Source organism: Epinephelus moara, chromosome 21 (assembly GCF_006386435.1).
Source record: "Epinephelus moara isolate mb chromosome 21, YSFRI_EMoa_1.0, whole genome shotgun sequence".
In the NCBI taxonomy this organism is placed as follows: domain Eukaryota; kingdom Metazoa; phylum Chordata; class Actinopteri; order Perciformes; family Serranidae; genus Epinephelus; species Epinephelus moara.
This window is the reverse complement of record NC_065526.1, coordinates 30,143,688-30,158,527: the sequence shown is the minus strand read 5'-3', so window position 1 is coordinate 30,158,527 and position 14,840 is coordinate 30,143,688. Positions and strand designations below refer to the sequence as shown.

The 14,840-nt window shown below is 41.8% G+C and overlaps 1 protein-coding gene across 1 annotated transcript in view; it reads left to right on the top strand.

Moving 5' to 3' along the window:
* Positions 1–1,128: 1,128 nt before the first annotated feature.
* Positions 1,129–14,840, top strand: part of LOC126409090 (nuclear receptor coactivator 2-like) — a 69,358-nt gene continuing 55,646 nt past the window's right edge. The window contains exon 1 of the mRNA XM_050074995.1: positions 1,129–1,267. The gene's annotated coding sequence lies outside the window, so the exon portion shown is untranslated. The remainder of the gene's footprint in view (positions 1,268–14,840) is intronic.

The window sequence follows — 14,840 nt, the reverse complement described above, 5'->3', positions numbered from 1 at the left end:
AAGGTTGCATATAATGACGCCCTTCGAATCTTATTGAGGTACCCACGGTGGGAAAGTGCTAGCCATATGTTTGTGACCTGTAATATCCCTACATTCAATGCCTTGCTAAGGAATTTTATTTTTAAGTTTATGTGTAGAATGTGTCGATCCAAGAATGGAATCATGATGTCTCTGACTGACCCTACTCTGAGTGACTCAAGGTACACCTCTATGTATTGGAAATATTGGCTTGAACAACTGCACCTTTTTTAATTTGTGTGTGGACAGACATAGTGCTGTCTATATTGTTTGTTTGTCTGTTTGTTAGTAACCTGTTGTCTGTTTTTATCATTGGACCTGGAGTCTGTAAATAAAGATATATATATATATATAAAATACCTGATATTGTGTCTTTTTGAAGTCATTTTATATCTTTTTTTGATTATTTTATGTATCCTTGTAGTCATTCTGTGGCACTTTGTTCTTGTTTTGCCTTGTTTTGTAGTTATTTTGTGTCTTCCCTGTTCCTTTGCATCTTTTTGTGCTCATTATGGGTCTCTTCCTGGTCCTCGAGTGACCAGACCTGGCCTGTCAGTTGGGCCTATTCAATAATCCACCCACATATAGATAGACAATAACATCATCATCATACAGTTCCTGTATAGTCACTGCTCAGATATCACATTAAAATCACTGTAAATTACACCTGACTGAGGGTGGTGTTGTGTCTTCCTCAAACTTGGGTCCTCTACCAGAGGCTTGGGAGTTTGAGGGTTCCGTGCAGTATCATAGCTGTTCGTAGGACTGCACTCTTCTGGACAGAGACCTCAGATGGTGTAACTGGAATCTGCTGTTTAGTACAGCTTTGTATAGCTGTAAGACTTACCATACCATATAACAACCAAGTGGCACATAATAATGTGGCCTTCAAATTCAGTTTCAAGAGCAACTTTGGTTTATTTTTATTTCAAATTATTTCTTCTAAATGGTTACAAAAAAATAAAAAAAAATAAAAGCATTTTTGGTTAGGTTAAAGAGCTGTCAGTAGTTACTTTGTGTGTGTGTGTGTGTGTGTGTGTGGTAATGAGATGAGTGGAGGTGGTGGTGATGGAGAGGGAGGGGGGGGGTCTACTGGTAAAGATAAACAGCCGAGGAGCCTCTGAGCCAGAGGAACATGGCGGCTCCGGCCCTGGACGCCGCTGCCGCTCCGTCCCGCTGACCGACACCTCACGACAACACCTCGCGACACATCCCGTACTGCACGCGCCCATGGCTCCTCAACTCTCAGGTAAGTTTCCTGTCATTCTCTCGACCCCCCCCCCCCCACACACTTCCTCCTATTCCTTCTATCCCACCCCCAAAAATAACGCTGATAATCCCGGGGGTGCCTGAGTAAAGTGTGTGTACCAGTTTATACCGAGGTTATCACACTTTATGGTGCATTTCTTCTCCCAGTAGCGCCGCGACATTACCGTTATGACATTAGTGTGGTGTTATGGAAATATATTACAGGGTTAACTAGTTGGGTCCGGGAAATAATGTCAGAATCAACCGGTATTAATAGTGCAGGTTATTTTCTAATGTTTTCGTCTCTTTATTGAAGTGATAGCGAGTGTTCATATGGAGACATGTCGGAAGGACTGAGTGACTGATAGCTATCAGAACCGAACCGGGTTTATAGGCGAAATTATCGCTAGCTTAGACGGATAAAAATGCTACTTTCCACCGGTTATCTGCCAAATCCGCTGTCAGGTCTCAAGTCTTCGGTGGGAAAAAAAAGTAAACGCTGATATGCTGGTGTTTGTTTAACGCGTTCAAACATAGTGTGATAGCTGCACAAATATCCCAAACGGGACTTTGCTGTTTAACTTTAACAGTTAGCTGTTAAAAGCCCTTCCTGATGAACACAAGCGACAACTGCGGGCTTATGTGCACCGTGAGCGTTAGCTACAGTCGTGCTCGTCTGTTGTTGCTGTTGTCAAAGTGGAATTTCACGACCCCAAAATTAAAGCTTTGGGCCATTTTACATGTGTTTGTGTGACTGAGGAAAACATGTAGCAGTTTCACAGTTAAATTTTTGACTTATTCCCGGTTGATATTGCTCGGACTTCCTCAACCAACTCAGGCGTCAAGTGGACTAAGTATAGTTCAGTTTTTACTTTCAAAATAAAAGCACTAATTGATTTTCAGTGTAATTTCTCAATTTTAGTGATATATTATATGACATTGCGGTTTGTTTGATAGTCTAAGATGTATAGTTTTCAATTTATAGTTAGTTATTGTTTTTAAGCTACCATATAACAATACCCAACTTGAGTGTTTTTGGAATTCTTGTCGCTTTTTAATTTGTTATCTTTATTTTTAAAGAGTGAATTGACCAGCTTCCGGTTGTTCTTCTCGTCATTGTTGTGAACTTGACACCGCTTATCGATTAGCCTTGCAAATAGGTCTTCGGGCAGTAATGTGAAGAGACGGATCTCTCCATAGAAATGTTTTGTTTGTTTGTTTTTTAGGTAAGCAAACATCCAATAAACAATCAGTCATAAAATTAATTCTGGAAAATTTGAACTCTATTTGAAATAACATATTATTGTTGACTGAAAGCAATCCAGATGGGAATAAAAACAGGTGGAACACAGTGTGCTGGGGGAAAAATTACACTGCAGAGATATGGCTGGACAACAATTAACAACAAAAACAACAACATTAAATCCATTTCTGTCAGTAAAGTCATTCAAGTCTTTCTGAAAGGAGCCCAGAGTATGTGGTTCCCTATGGCTGACAATGCAGTTCATACTGTGCATGGAAAGCCTTTTGCTCTGTGGTGAAAGCTCCATGCTGCCTCACGGCATTGTATTTTGGAAAAACAGAAAGTAAATCAATGTGTTTATATGTGCTTGTATGATCGCTCTGTTTGGACTTGAAAGCAGCATGGCATGGGATGAGCTGCAGGGCTGTGATTTCATGTGCTGCAAAGTTGATACTGAACAGAGGTAGATTAAACCATACTGTTAAACAGTCAGGTACAGTAGGCATTTGCCAGTGCAGGCTCAGGAATTTGTCCTTATTTGCCGTTGTGCTGGTTTGTCTGTTTGCTGTTGTGCTGGTATGTTACTGTAGAGAACCTGTAAGTTTGCCTACGTGACAGGTGCCATCTGACTCCTCTGGAAATGTTATCTTTGAGGACTGGACTCACAATTCCTTTCTGGCTCTTGTTTAAGCTTATTTGCTCTTTCCTGCACCCCAAAGTGAACTTTGAAAAGGGTTGCAACATGTACACCAGGTTGCCAGGGTCTGTGTTCGTCCCCCTTCTTCTGAGAGATAATTTCCGTAGTCTGTTTTCCTTTGTTGTTTTCCTAAAGGATTAAGAGTGTTTTTGTGCTGTTAATGCATCTGCACAGTTCAGTAACACTATATGTGCATGCTTGTTTTTTCTGTGCGAGGCTCCACCCGCATTTGTTTCTACTGTGGTTTTGTTACAGCCTTATTATAATTTGGTCAACTTTAATGCACCAGAGTAGTGGGTGGTCTGGTTGAATATCAGTATGCCTCAATACAGTTACAATGCAAAAACTACCTTATAGCGCTGCAGCAAGAGTGCAGGAATGTACTTAAGACCAAGATCTTAACATGAGATTGGCTGCTTGCCCAGTGAGGGATCCTTAGTGGCTTGAATTCACTAAACCACGTGAGGGCTCAAATAATGCCCTGACCAATGACAACAACAGCAGCAGCAGCAGAAGAAGGGGGAGGAGGAGGAGGAAGGGCAGAGGCTTGACTGTGCAGTTCTTTGTAGCAGGTTTTCTACCAGGTCTTATCTTAGCTAGCAAATCCATGCTATAGAAACACATATGCTCTTCTTAAACCATCATCACCATCATCAAGTCCTTGCTGTCATGTGCTATTTTGTGATCCTGGTTAAAGTTTCCGGATGCATAAGGAGTCAAGGAGAGACCCCATTTTTTAATATGGGTCTTGATCCCCACTCTAGTGGTTCCTCTTTATATATAATGGTAGTTACAAAGGTGTGTATGTTTTGTCTGTGCTTGTCTTCTCAACTGTTTTTGTTTATGTCTGGCTTTTCTCACTGTCACCAACTTATCAGACATGCACTCACAAAAACTGCCACCTGGCTCTCTGTCACGTAGCAGAGACAGTTGTCTTCCAGGTCTGATCCTCCTGAGACCAAGTGCTCTAATTAACCAGCACCACACACCCACCCACACACACACACACACACACACACACACACACACATGCACAGCCATGTCATGACTCCTCTGAAGCCTCCTGCAGTGCCTGAACACCATAATTACTGTAATATTCCCCCACCAAAATGTATCCAGGATGTGCTCACATATTAGGAACAGGTTTCCTCTCTAAACTGCATTACATTGTGTTCTTTTTTTAAAAATACATATTTACAAAATTCTTAAATTTGAACAGCAAGTATTTTTCTCCTGAGACAGTAAAATGCTTCAATAAATTTTAGTCCAAAGCGGCATTATTTCTGTTACTCTAATGTAATCATCAACTCAAAGTCTTGATTATATGAGAGACTTAAAGAGAAATTTCAGTTTATTTCAACCTGTCTCCTATCGTCCTAAATTTGTTTCAAGTGACTAGTGACATAAAAATAATAGTTAGCATGTTAGCCGTTAGCCTAGATACAGCCAGGGCGCATAGTAGCGTCAGACCTGTTAAAACGTAAGTGAACGGGCAACCTTCAAGTGCAAAGTTAGTCCACTAAACAAGCTTTTTTTCCACAAAGACCGCCTCATATCGTTAGGATAAATGTCAGAGAACATATAGAAAACGACATGTAAACGTGTTGTCTTACCTTACCGGTGTGCTGCCATGTTTGTTTACCATTTAGCTCTGCTTTCCAAAGCGCGGCCGAAATATCGCGAGAACAAGCAGCGATCTCATACCGTGCCTGAAATCTCGCGAGAACAAGCAGCAACAGCTGGAAGGCAGAACCGGACAGTAGCCTGAAAAGTTCATTCATTTATTTTATGCTCGCGAGATTTCAGGCACGGTATGAGATCGCTGCTTGTTCTCGCGATATTTCGGCCTCGCTTTGGAAAGCAGAGCTAAATGGTAAACAATTTATTTGAGCCAGAATACACTGACGAAGAGCTTCGTGAAATTGAAGAACGGAGGAGGAGAGTGAGAGAGAGGTGCAACAGGTAGAGGACGAGAGAGGAGGAATGGCTGCTGCAAGGCTACGTAGCTCTGGAGATTGGTGGTGTACCTGTGAATGCTGTGCCCCAGTGCCCACAGAAGAGGAATGCCTCTGTTGCGAGGAATGGGACCGGTTGCAGCCTTATTTTCAAAGTCTGGATGTGACCGAGGACGAGACACCTCCACCTGGAGAAGTATCCAGCTGGGCTTTATCTAGAGCTCGCCATATTTCAGCCGCGCTTTGGAAAGCAGAGCTAAATGGTAAACAAACATGGCAGCGCACTGGTAAGGTAAGACAACACGTTTACATGTCATTTTCTATATGTTCTCTGACATTTATCCTAACGATATGAGGCGGTCTTTGTGGAAAAAAAGCTTGTTTAGTGGACTAACTTTGCACTTGAAGTATGCCTGTTCACTTACGTTTTAACAGGTCTGACGCTACTATGCGCCCCGGCTGTATCTAGGCTAACGGCTAACATGCTAACTATTATTTTTATGTCACTAGTCACTTGAAACAAATTTAGGACGATAGGAGACAGGTTGAAATAAACCGAAATTTCCCTTTAACCACAACAGATACTATGTATACAGCACTTTTATTTTTGTAATTTCAATATTTTGATGGTCTAAACATTTTTTGTGAAGACAGCTGCCACATATTCCAGTGGACTGTGTTGTTTGTGTTGACTTCCTTGGTAGCTTCTGTGCCTTTCAGACAAAGCTATCTGTTGATCTCCAGTCATAGTTTAAAGCACACAAGAGGCGCCGAACAAAGCGCAGAGGTTTTATTTCATCTTACCAATGTCTTTTAGTTCTTCAAAGCCAGTCGGAGGAGGAGAGGAGCTCTCGCACTTCAAAAACAGCACTGATATCACTGCTCACATAGCAGACAAGGTGGTGCAGCTGAGATGTAGCTACACCTTGAGAGGTGTATGCACTCACTTTAGATAAATCAGAAACACTTTGATCAAATGTGAAGAGAATGTCTCTTGGTTACACTTTGGCAGAGATGTATTGACAAGTGAGAGGATCACATTACAGAATATGATACAGAGTGCGAAAGAAACTATTGTCAGGGCAACCTGTGGTATACCACATGATATATACAGGGTAAATGAAACAAACTAATTACATAAAAATTATAGATTAGCATTAAAGACTGAAATGGCAGACAAAGAGAAACTGTCATTAAAATAAAACTTTAAATTAAAAGTAGCAAGCGTCGCAGCAGTATATACATGCAGGAAAATTAGCTAAAAGCTGTTTCACTGTGTTAAGATTTAATTCTGTAAACAATAAGCGAACCATAGCTGACTGACCTCTGAGGTCTTGTTGGTTGATCCTGTAAACAATGGACACTACACCAGTTCTTTAATGATATGTCATAGATTACACATACAGTATTGGGGTACATGTACATATACCATCTGGTGTTTAACATAATTTATAGGACATTTGTTGTGGCACATCAGGGGTGGGGAATCCCTAGGCACGTCAAGATTTGATTTGAATCAGATTCTGAGGGCTATGATGTGATTATAAAACAATTACTGATGCTGCTTGATGTGTCAAAATTTTTGATTTCTATACATGATTTTTTTCAATCCCTGTGTGATGACTTGCTACTTTTAAAACATAGCGCATTTAGGGCGTCGGTGGCTAGTGGTAGAGCAGGTGCCCCATGTACAAGGCCGTTGCCGCAGTGGCCCGGGTTTGACTCCAACCTGTGGCCATTTGCTGCATGTCACTTCCTTCTCTCTCTCCCCCTTTCACACTTGTCTGTCCTATCAAATAAAGGCTAAAAATGCCCCCAAAAATATCTTAAAACAAAAAACCTAGCACATTTGCAATGTTCCATGATCATGCAAATCGATAAATTTACTTGTATACAGTGAGGCTCTTGTCTGGTAGTGACCTTGTCCAGGTCCCTTTTCCTTTCAGTTTCATTGAAGTCAGAATGCTTCCTGTGTTAGCTTTCAAGCCAGGGAGTGCTGGTTAGATCGTATCCCCCTGCAGTTGCATGCTAACCTATTGTGGGATATTTATGCCAGTGTAATGTTCAGTGTTTGCATACTGTTATATTTCACCAGAAATAGTACGCTATACGTGTGCTATTGGTTTCATATTTATGTTTCAGGCATACTAAAAAGTTTCACGTGCTGTTTTAGAATACTATATTGCACGTTCGCATGGAATTTGGGACACAGCTAAGAAGTAGCCTAGCTTAGAACGCAAACACAACGCAAATGTTAACATCTTTTACCTTTCACCGTACAGTTGGTTCAGGTGTAAGAAAAGTTCAGCCCTGTCTTACAAAATTGTTACAGGCAATCATTGAGGGTTTATTGGGTTTTAAATTTTGATCATTGACTTTTCTGCAATCAAGACATAGCCTAATATTTTAAGAGAGTCGGACACATCATATCTGTTGTTTTAAGTAATACGTTTTAGTCATCAAGGTACTTAAATTACTAAAATCTGTGGACTATAGTTTTATTTTGTAAATAATAATGTCACCATCGTTCCCAGTCTCATCAACAGTTTGTAGTCATTAGCCAGCCAAAAAAAACACATCACTATTAGAGAAATACCTGTTGTAGTTCATTAGCTAGCCAATAAAAATCTTGTTTTTTTTTCTGCCAAACAGGCTTCTCCAAGGGTTTTTTGAAAAATGAAAATAGTATCAGGTTGGTCAAGCCATCCTGTTCTGTTCTGTCTGAAACCAAGGAGCACAAAGACATACAACAGAAGCAATCTGGGAGCTGAAATATTCCCAGGTAGCTTTAAGGTTCCCAGTAGGTTTAAGGTTTGATTAGACTTGCCATTAGTATCCCGCATTTGGCATCGAAACAAGGTGTCACAAATATCACAGGTTGGACGTATTGCTAGTCATTGATTGTGAACAGTCAATGAGAGTGATGCTTCAGTGTGCAGACGAGTCATGTATTGCACAAAACAGGGGGTTTAGGACACAAACACAAGAAGCATCAAGACAGCGCTGTTTCTATTGGCCTCTCGTATGAATTTACAAGACAAAGGTCAACAAAGATAAACAGTGTTTGCCACCACGTGGATGTGATATTACAAGTTATTTCATGGGCCTCACTTGACCTAAGGGGCCGTGCTTTGAATCCTGACTATTTGGGTTTATGACATTGCCAACATCTTTAAAAGGCAGCATAATATTAATTTCTGTTGCATATCAGCCTAAAACATTTAAGTGCTTTAATAAGGAAAGAAACACGTGTTACAGTCAGCATTGCAGCAGTCTGGAGGGCCTTCCTATGTGCAAACGGTAATAAAAGCTGTGCAGGTTTGAAGCAGCAGACCTGGGAGCCAAGTCTAGCAGGTTGCATAACAAGTGCTAATTTGGTTAGCTGGAGCTGACGGTGGCTGTAATTCTCCAGCATTGTGACAGCAGAGCTGAGTTAGAGGGAGTCCACAGGCCTCCAGCTGGATAATACAAGCTAATAGCATAACAAGCTTTTGCAGAACAAACGTGGGCCACGGCCAGGGCTAATTGTGGTGCTCATCACTGCTTTTTGGCGGCAGGACGTTGTTGCTAAGATGACAGCGAGGAAACTGAGCAGTCAGAGAAGTATTTTTGTGGTTATTGCAGCCAAAAATTCATGGTAATTTTGATAATCCAATACTCAGCCTGATCGCATTTCACACTGTATGCATAATCACCTGACACTCTGTAGACGAATTACACTTGTTTCATGACAAGTTATTAAATTTCTTGCATCAGGAAATCCTCTGAAGCTTGTCAACTTAAGTCAGCTGACAACTTCTCTTTTCCCACATTCAAAGCAGCTTCGAGATTGACACGAGCAGCATGTTTGTTCTGTTTTCATTCAGCGTCACACATCTGCATGCTGCACGCTGTGAGGCGTTTGAGGATAAAGGACGGTTATAAAGATAAAAGCTGTCCTTTAACAGAAGCCAGATTAATATCTGACTGACTCTTGCAGCCATTTTTAAGGAGTTAGTCAGTCAAAGCGCACATCTTCCAAATCTCAGCAGCACACAGTGGAGACCTGTGTGTCAAGCAGGCTGATTGGATCACCCGGTATATTGTGGGAGAGTTTGAGCGTACATGCAAGCATAGTACCACCATGTGTGATCTTCCAGTGGTGCATAGGGAAATTAATTTCACTTTAAGGTACTTGATATCTTTTCCCATCTTGCCATTGTCCCGTTCCTTTACAAGATAAATCCAAATTCTGGATGTAGTAAAGCTTCCTTATTTATAAAATTGTGTTTGTATCTGTGTGATGGTGAATAAACTCACCTTTTTTGTCGTGCATCTTGTGTCGGCTCATTTTTTATGTTACACTTCCCGACCCCTAGACGGGTGCGTAACAGGTTTGTTTACACTGTCACTGGAGTGAAATTGATATCCGTTTCCTAATTTCTTCTTTGATTTCCTGAGTGGTTTGATAATGTGACACTGCATCCTTGTGGACATGCACCTTGTACATCCAGTTTGTACGATATAAAAGTAACACACATGCAAACGTGCACATTGGCTAATGTGAAGCATGGAGAAGCAAAAAAAACAAAACACCAAAGCAGAAACTATTTATTAACATGATGACAACTGAGAATGGCATGTGTGACGTCCATTCAATTCCTCAAATTTGATGCATGTGCACTTATTGTAAATGCACTGGGTTTGAAATTTAGTTGAGGAAGTATTGTCATGAAATATGAGATAAATTCCAGTCACCAGACAGAAAGAGTGCAGTGTTCATGTATGGTGACATGCTTCTTGATTCTGAGATGATTTTGATAAACTGATGATTATGAGACTGTGATAAACTTTTGTTATGTGGTTGTACAGTAAACCAGCTCTGAGCTCAGTGTAGCTTTGGATCTCTGTGTTACCATAGAGCTGCTTAGTAGCACAAATTAATCACAGTCAGGAAGTAGGCCGTCTCTCTGTGTGTGTTTCATTGACTTTCTGTGGCTCTCATACTCTTCCCTCTCTCTATGTCTTACTCAGTGTGTGTGTGTGTGTGTGTGTGTGTGTGTGTGTGTGTGTGTGTGTGTGTGTTACCCTAACAAAGTCTGCCACTAAGCCTCATATGCAAATAATTAACAGTGAAACTCTCCATCACTAGCAACAAAATAAGGTCTGTAGGATGAACCATTGGTATGGCTGTGTACGTGTGAACTTGTGCTTGTGGGTTTTAACTTCAGTCCATCATGACTAAGAATCTGTTAAAATTGGATCAAACATATGTTTATTATTTTGATATAGCCAAAAATTGAATTATAATATAAATTTTCAGTCAACATCCATAATTATCAAGATACATTTCAAATCATAATTTCTTGACTCAAGCAGAAATGATGTTCACACCGAAGGAAATGCATTTAAGTTTTATTCACATTATGTCATACTGTAATGAAATAGCCAGTTACGTTAACTTACCAACTTAGCATTAGCATTAGCTGAGTCGACTACCCATACAGCTGCTAAGGCTAATGCAATTGGTGGGTTAGCTCAGCATTGTTATCCATGGTCAAAACAACTACACTAGAATGTTGTTGTGACATTACCGTACACATAGCTTAGTGGCTGGTCCCTGCTTCTTCTTCTTCTGCTACTACTGTTATTTTGTCTTCTTCCTCTGTTTAATAGGAGTTGGTAGCTAGAGCTCTGGATCTCTACCCGAGCCCACCTGGGACTGACCTGACTCGTTGGGTTTGGGGGAGGGGCGGTGCTGCAAGGCAACTGGGCATTGTTTGCTTCTACCTCCCCAGCAGTGGGGCAGATGTGTGTAACATTCACTGCAGAGTTTTGATCATCATCTAAGTGCCGCTCTGCTGAACCTGTCTTGCACAAAATGACAAAATATTGAAATAACAGAGGAATCAGAAGAAGAAGATGGTGCAAGGAAACATGTCAGCATGGCTCAGTCCATGTGCTGCTGCCTTGGGTTGGGCTTGGACAGAAACTATGCGGGTTCATGTAGGGTCGGGCCGATGTTTCTTGGCCTCAATCAGAGCTCCAGTGGCAACCGGTGTTTAAGGTTCATTAGAGTCCCCCTCTACTGGTGTATGGGTGGTTTAATTGTATAGAATATTTGTTAAATTTCTGTCAAGGAAAATTATAACCCTATACTCACAACAAGTGTCACTCAGTTTGAAAAGCAACCCACATTAGCTTTCTAGCTAACGTCTCCTTTCCTACAAATAAAGATACATGGCTTGTCCTACACCTTAGCTTGCTGAAGGAATTACCAAACAAAAGTCCAACAGGGAGAAGTGCACTGCTAACGTCACTTGTATAACACATTAAACAGCTTAAAAATATTTTGCAAACGTCAAGACCGGTCAGTTTGGATGGTGGTACGGTCCTTAGCTGTCAATATCACTGCCAACAAGACACTGCTTTTAAGCTACAACATAAGTTGTGACAGCACCCCACCCCCCACCCCTCACCCCTTCATAATCAATTTGTTTACTGCAGGAGGGGTTGGCTCATTGTAATATCAGTTGGACCTAATTACTGTACCTCAAGGGAGTTTGTTGTGTGATCAAGTGATTTGCATCCCTTCCCCCATTTTTAGCTTCTGTCTATCTCCAGAAGCCTATTCTGAGCTGTCCTCAGTGAGAGGTTCTTTAGTGAGCAGCAGGAAACTCAGCTTTTTTATCTGAACTCAGGTTCCTATAACTAGCTTTTTTCCCGGAGCTTTTGACCACACATTACTTTCTGAAAAATATTTGACTCCTGTGAAAATAGAAGATCTCAAGAAGGAACCTCCTATTCTTGAAAAAACACTTCCAAGTCGCCGGCTTACACAACTTTCAAGTGCACAAACTGAGCTGAATCACAGCTACAGGCTTTCTGTCGTGTGTGTGCAGGAAAAACATTTGCACTTGCATGTGTGCTTGTGCAATTCACAAAGCAGTTGGGTAGAGATCAGTTGTCCATCCCTCCCTCCTACACACACACACACACACACACACACACACACACACACACACACACACACAGACACATTCTGAAGCACACACTCACACAAACACTGATGCATGTCCACATGTGCAGCTCTCTCTCTGTGGTGGCAGGTGTGTGTTGAAGTGTTGTGTGTGTGGTTTGAGTCTGCTGTGTCCAACTGACTGAGAGGGCGCCTGTCTCACTCCTGCACACACTCACACACACACACAGAACCAAAACACACACACATACACTCAGTAACAACATACACACCAGGGGGAAGAGCCAGCAGATGTCTCGGATTTGGACGCTGACCAAAAAAACAACAACTCACTTCTTCTTTTTACTGCTTTTATTTGGTCCTCACAATTACAGTAACCCTTCCCACCCCAGCGCACACACACACACAGACACACACACAATCCTAACCATTACATTAAGCATGCAGCTTTTTAACTGTTATGACTTGACAGGTCAGTCTCTTCATGTTGCATTTCAGACATCAGTGTGTCATTATCAAACTGACTGTTTTAGCAGACCTTTCTGAAAACATGCACATTAAATTTGGTTTAAAGTTAAATGCACATCAGTCATACACAGGAGTAGTAAAGGTAGTAGGTGGGATGTGCTGACCTGGGGAGCAAATGGGATTAAATTGCCTCTTCAAAAGAGTTGACATGCACTGATGCTGGCAAATAGAACAGTGACTCGCACTGGCTCAAGGAAGAAGTTTTGGTGTGGATCTTGCAACATGACACCGAATCTGGTTAAACATTATATGTTACTCAATGGCAACATCATTGGCAGTAAGCACTTCAGAATAAATTTGGCACCCATTTCTCTGTCATTGGACTGAGTGGGAAGGACAGCCCTTGATATTTTTTGATATCACTTTCCAGATTTCAGGATCTGACTGGGAATAATTTAAAATGAGTTCAATGAGCTTCAGTTAGAGGAAATTACAATCCAGAAATAGTCATAAGTAGGGTCAAAGTCATAGTAACCTTTCTCACCAAACATTTTTATCATTCTAAGAGGGAAGAGGAGGTGGGAGAGAAGATGTGATTCACTAAGGAGAACATGTGACGTGGGATATTTCCTGAAAAGATGAGTTTTCAACCAATTACATAACATGAGATTGGGTGACACAGAGTGACTGACTTCCAGTGAGCAGGTATACTCTTTCAGTGTCTTTGCTCGAGGGTACAGTAACAGGACATGCGATCTGACGTGTCAGTGGAGCCACAGTTTGTCCGCGACATGAAAATAAAAGTTAAACTGCTTCTTGAAAGTACGAATCAATAGCACTTGTGAGAGAGATCCAAGTGAGTTTACGCATAAGCTCAGCTGTCAAAGTAAATAGGGACAAATTGTTTCGTAAAATAGGATGTTTGTGGACGTGAATCGAAGCCAGTGGGAACTCGATGAACCTGGACCTGCACCACACTGACCCAGGTCAGCCTCACAGTGTGAAAAAGGCCTCCAAACTCTCTGAATCGTCCTCTCAGGCCGGGTCAGTGTCTGGGAAACGCAGCAGGTTCTCTTGTTATTCTGGGCAGGAGTAAGACTTCCAGCATCAACAGTGGGTTATGTTTGAGGTAAAATTCTGATAAATCATTTTACTCTGGAAAAACTCGGCAGCATATTTGTCAGACACGCACGTCCATACATTTGATCCTGGGTGTGGCCTCTAGTTTTACTCGGTGATTGACTGACTCCTGTGGTGTGGTGATGCATCTCCCTCAACCCTGGAAATTTGACATTATTCATCCACTAGGTCCGCCTTTCTTTTACACATCAGAGTTAGTTTACTGGTCTTAGAAAGTAATACTCCGCCTGTGAAAACAGTTTGTGAGAAATTAACCCCAGTGATGTCACCAGGGTTGTCTCAGCTTGGCCTTTAAGAGTAAACAGAAGCCCTTTTTAAACAGGAATTGTGCAAATTTGCAGGAAAGCCCAATCAGTCTTCTTTCAGCATTGTCAGTATAAAAACAAAATCGGGGAGTGCGGTAAATTGCCGTCTCACTACTTTTGTTTATACAGAATGCGCCTTTTTCGGGGCAATGGGGGGCGTGAGCAAGTAACAAAACGTGTAGCTCAGCATGTGACGTAAACAGTGACATGAGAGGGAAGCTGCGGCTGGTCAGTCCTTCGGCGAATCTCTCATAAGTCGGAGCGTTCTTCACCGTTTCCCCCATTTGACGGTTAAAGGGAAATTTCGGTTTATTTCAACCCGTCTCCTATCGTTCTAAATATGGTTCAAGTGACTAGTGACATACAGATAATAGTTAGCATGTTAGCCGTAGCGTCAGACCTGTTAAAACCTAAGTGAACGGGCATCCCTTCAAGTGCAAAGTTAGTCCACTAAACAAGCTTTTTTCCCGCAAAGACCGCCTCATATCGTTAGGATAAATGTCAGGGAACATATAGAAAACGACATGTAAATGTGTTGTCTTACCTTACCGGTGTGCTGCCATGTTTGTTTACAATTTAGCTCTGCTTTCCAAAGCCCGGCTGAAATATCGCGAGAACAAGCAGCGATCTCATAGCGTGCCTGAACAGCAACAGCTGGAAGGCAGAACCGGACAGTCGCCTGAACGGAGGAGGAGGAGGAGAGAGAGAGGCGCAACAGGTAACGTTAGAGGACGAGAGAGGAGGAATGGCTGCCACAAGGCTGCGTAGCTCTGGAGATTGGTGGTGTACCTGTGAATGCTGTGCCCCA